Genomic DNA, 5,566 nt, shown 5'->3' with positions numbered 1-5,566 from the left:
AAGTAATAAATGTTATTTGCAGTTAACAATTTTCTTTTTTCTTTATTACAATATTTATGGCAAGACTAGGTATGTACATTTCGCTAAAAGCAAATCTTGTGTAGGGTTTCAATATCAAGTGTCATTAATACATATATTTAAATTGTACAATCATTAAATTTAAAGAGATATAAAATTTTGGAATTATATTATAATAAACTGCACGCCCCGGCTCCGCCCGGGTAGTCATTTATCGTAATTGAAATAATATAAACAATCCTATATTTTAAGTTGGATTAAACAGCACATGGTGTGCAAATCTGATTGAAATCAGTTGAGTAATTTAGGGGTCCATCGCGGACAAACAAAGAGACTCGTAATTTATATATATTAAGATTAACTATTTAGTTCTGTAGCAGGATAAGTTACTTTAAGTTGGAAATAATAGTATAGTTTCGTAGAGATGCATTGACTGAGATATTTATTTATTTGGTAGGTTCAGAAAGAAAGAAATAAGAAACAAATATGGATGTTTAATCACCAATAAACCACTACAAAAACATTTATTCTCTATTAATACAATTTTACTACTATTACTTATTACTATTAATACCTCAATGTATTACATTGAGGCATTCAAATTTGCTTTTTCACATTATTTCAGAAGCGCCGGCTTTTGGTTTAGGTGAAGGTTTTGTTTAGTTTAGCTTCGTATATAATTATTAGGTTACACAAGTAACCGTCATATTTAATTTTCGAGGGATTATCCATATAAAAGATTATATGAATTATCCCTGGAAAATTTCTGTCAACAAACATCGTTATTAGAAAACATACATTCGTAGAAAGTGATTTATGTAATATTATAATATTTTGATATCTTTGAGACATTAATCTCGCCTACTTGTCGTCATTTTAACCGACTTCAAAGGGAGGTTGTCAATTTGTCTGATTTTTTTTTAAGGGTGAACCGATTGTGTTGATAATTTTTTTATTTGAAAGTGACTTCCGTGTGGTTCCGTCCGTGATTTGGTCTAGATAAATTCGGAGTTTTAGTAGTTTTCTGCTAAAATAGTTAGTAGAAACTGATCTAGATTTTTATGAAGCACCATTAATTTTTTCCTTCTCTTAATGTCATAGCGGGTAACTGAGCTGATGGTTCACCTGATGATAAGCGATCACCACCGTCCATGAACGTTCGCAGAGGTAGTGTCTCTGTGAATGAGCTTCTCACTTTAAGGGGTAAAGGATAAGAAAAGATTAAATTTATATCCTCTCAGTATTCACATGATGAAGATATTAATTTTATAGCAGGGTTTAGAAAGACACAAGTTTTCTAAATTTGTTATTTGTTGATATCATTATAATTTTTCGGCAAATTATGCGTTAAATTGTATACAACATATATCCATAGAGATTGTAATCTAACGATATTTACAATGTTCCGATGATATATATGGAGACAATGGTCCATTTCATACCTTCTGTTTTGTTAACACGTGGATTTGTATTTTGTAATGTAAAACACAACAATTTGATGAATTCAGCACGTGTTTTCGTGAAAGAAAGTTATTATAATTATATGCATAATTTATAATTTGTTTTTGTGAAATACAAACATTATTACATTGTGTTTTGATCAAGTTAATTCAGATTTATATACTGTTGGCTGACTACATTGCTTGTTTATTTTAATGAGTCAATACGTTTTTGTTTCATTTTTCTATGCTTGTTTTATAATTACAAAATTCTATTTATTATCTCTACAAGATTTAATTTATCTAGCCTATAAAAAATTAAAACGGTTCAATATTTTTTGTGACAGCAATTTTGTAACGACATAGCATTTTATGATCATGTACACTTTATTTACAATTAGGTAAAAAAAAAAATTAGCTTTGACGACTTTTTGTCATTGTGAAAGTAATTTAACCGCGTGTAAGAGGTTGACTTCCACACAGACAACCCAGAATATAAATAAATAATTTAAAAATAATAAAATCAAATACGCTTAAGCGTGGTCTGTACAGATAATATATTTTTTTAATGTCAAATATACACGCACACACGTTAACGGTTGCCAATTTTGATGTGTCAATTAACAGGTTATTTATTTAGTTAATTGAAAAGTTTCATTGAGGGATGCGCTAACCAGAGAACGGTATATATTTTTTGAAGTGTACGTATCGTTGGCAGTAGCTAAACTGATGATGCTGATGATGATGATGATGAGGCGTGATTGTTTTTAAGTTTTAGTGATTAGTGATGTAAGATAATTTGAGCGAGAGAGCGCGAGATGCGTAAGAAAACTTTACTGATTTTTATTTAATTTTATAATAAGGTTCAATGAAAACCGTATTTAACTTAATAATTATTTTGTACAAAAACTAAAACGCCTTCAAATTGTCAGAACTAAACTTAATTAAAATGGGATCACATGCTATAGGCATAAGCTTACAAATAAAAATCCGTTCACCCAATAAAAAGTCATAAAGTAACATACACAAATAATAGTCGAAGTGTCTGAAGTCAGTTGAAAGGTAACGCTTGAAGCGTGAGCAAGATGTATCTTTAACATGAATATAAATGTCTCACTAACATCAATGTCTAAACTGTCTGTCCGTAGAGACGTTCATTTCTTGCATCTAGCCATACACGGAGTTCTTGTAAGCGTACGTTGATCTAAATTACTAGGAAATCAGTGGATTGCTAAGTTGACATAATACTAGGCTAACGACTTCATGACTCGTATAAACTCAAGTATTGACCAGCAAAAAGTCATGACATAAGAGATATTGCGTTTCGTTAAAAAGGTAACAAAAATTGTAAATTTAAAATGAAATAAGTATATATACTAACAAATAAGTGCCACGAGCTAAGCTGTTCGTTACTGCGTTTTAATTTAAAAGTTAAATGGCTTTTTTAAATACCTAAAAAGTGTTGAACTCTTGCACTGCAATAAAAGGATATCTAGTTCACAGATGTGGCCAGTTGCGAAATTTATTTCTATTGTAATTATTCAGTTTTATAAATAAATGTATACAAATATTATAAATCTGGACAGTTTGTTTGTTTGTTTGAACAGGCTAATTTCAGGAATTAATGGTCCGTTTTGAAAAATTCTTTCACTTTTAGATAGCCCATTTATTGAGGACGGTTTTAGGCTATTTTTACCATGGGTGAAGCTGCGGCGGACCGCCAGTTGTCAATAAATTGGAAATGTTAGCAACTGTAATATTTTCTTGTGTTTAAATTAGAAATTAGTATTATACATTTAGAAATTAAAGACTTTTTAACAAACTGACCAGTCATTTTCCCCGTGACCACGCTCGCTGTAAAGCGTAATAATATATTGAATAAATCGCGTTGATAATCCGTTGAAGTGTTTTATTTCTAAAAGAATCAGTATTTTTATATTTTTTTCTTCGATAAACTTAACGAAACGTTTGACTGTATGTCTAATCTACTGTGTGTGTACTGATTTGTTTTAAATTGGGTACAGAGATAGTTATAGGTCACCCAGTCGAAAGTTCTGAGTGAACAAACACATAGGTAAGTATACAACTACTTTCTTTTGAAGTCGGATAAAAATCGGTAAACATGCTGGTAATTTAAAGTTGATGTCTTTAGATTAATAAAATATTATAAATACACTTAAACAGCTCTTCATAATACATGCATGTATATGACATTTTCAGCCGAATGATGTTATAAAATGTATTCACCTTTATATAGTCCCCATAAATTAGACTCCAGCGTAGCGCAATACGGAATACAAGATTTATAGACAAGGGCTGATGAAAATAGTCAGGATTAATAACGGCATAGATATAACGAGTTATGTCCGGCATTTTTGAAATTTTATAAAATTCATCTCAAAAATCGGTCAAGTGCGAGTCGGACTCATCACACTAAAGGTTGCGTACAAGTAGGGTAAAGGGCAACTGTAAAATTGTCACCCATCTAATTAACAGTCACACCAGACGTTGCTTAACGGTAATTTTTAATTTTTTCATATTACGGCAACAGAATCATCTCTAAAAATTTTATCTGGCTAAGTGTTCATGATATACAGCCTGGTGCCAGACGGATAGACAGACACACAGCGAAGTCTTATTAATAGTTTAGTCCTGTATTACCCTTTGGATATAAAACCCTAAAAATAAATTGTGTATGTGTTATAAACGTGAAATTAGACTATTTAAAAACTATAAACAGATTATTATTATAATTGGCAAAAATAATATACACGGTCATCGGAATGAGTAAGTATTAAATATATTAGAGTCTAGAAAAATCAAAAGATTTTAGTTTGAGGAATTGCATAGTTTTAGGCCTATCGTTCACGAAGAATTCCAAGCTATGTTGTCCGTCCATAAATATAAACGTCACTTTAACGGCAATGAATCCGCGAGCGATTATAAAAATATTGCATAACGTTGTTTACAAGCTATACTGGATATATTATCTGTTAACAGCGTGTAGTCTTCCCATTTCAGATCTCTCATCTCAGTCCTTCAGTCAGTGCTTGACTGTCGCCGCGGTCGCACGCGTCATGTGGCGTCATTGTCACATGAAAGTTTCGGAGTGAGTTTGTTAGTGCTGAAAACTGATTTGTGTGCTTCTTATTTATTACTGAATAGAGACATGACAACTTCACTCCTGTTTCGTTTGAGTAAGTGTTTTTAATTTGGGTGTTTTTTAGTTGTGAATTTGAAGTGTTTGGTGTGTAGTTTATATGAACTTTATGGACGATTAAAGTAGAAAATCAGAATTCAGTTATGTTCTTGTAATGTTACCATGTAAATGAAGGAATAAGGAACGATAAAACAGCTTTTTTCATTAATTTGCAAGGTAAACGAGTAATTTTAATGATAAGTAAATTATGTATTTTTAGTTTTATTTGCATTAAATGCTTTTAATATCTGAAAAAATTAAGGAATGTCAAATATTCTATCACTCCGGTGTGCCGTTAGGTGCAGGGTTATATGCCGCCTCATGACTGAATCATTTTTTAGTATATATTTTTCAAATTAGCTTTATATGATATGATTAACGTTACACGTCGATTTAATTCATATATAATATTGCGTAAAATTAAACATTCAGATAATTACCTATAAAGGGTACTTATTTTTTTTTTTAACAAAGAATAATCACATAACCTTTCCTCACCTTAACTTTGCACTGGATTATTCCTTAAAGCTACATTTATTATTATCATTATTATTTATTTCAACTATTTGTATACTACACTTTATTCTATGTATTTAATATAATTTTTTCTCGCTAAATTATAACGGTATTTATTTAATTATTTCTACCCTCTAATGGTGTTGGCAGAATATCAGCGTCAGGGTCCCATTGACTCTGACATTTATGCTGAGCCAAGACCCTTTTTAAGAACACAGTGCACATTTGTCTCCGTCCTTTTTTTCCTCTCTATGTTAATTTTTCTTTGTGTAATCGTCTTAATTTGTAATTGTCATGTATTTAATGTTTTCTTTTAATAAACTTTTTATCTATCTATCTATCTACATAAATATTATAAATGTGAAAGCTTGTTTGTTTAGATGTTTGTGTCAAT

Source organism: Zerene cesonia, chromosome 15 (genome assembly GCF_012273895.1).
Source record: "Zerene cesonia ecotype Mississippi chromosome 15, Zerene_cesonia_1.1, whole genome shotgun sequence".
Taxonomy (NCBI): Eukaryota; Metazoa; Arthropoda; class Insecta; order Lepidoptera; family Pieridae; genus Zerene; species Zerene cesonia.
This window is presented reverse-complemented; position numbering follows the sequence as displayed.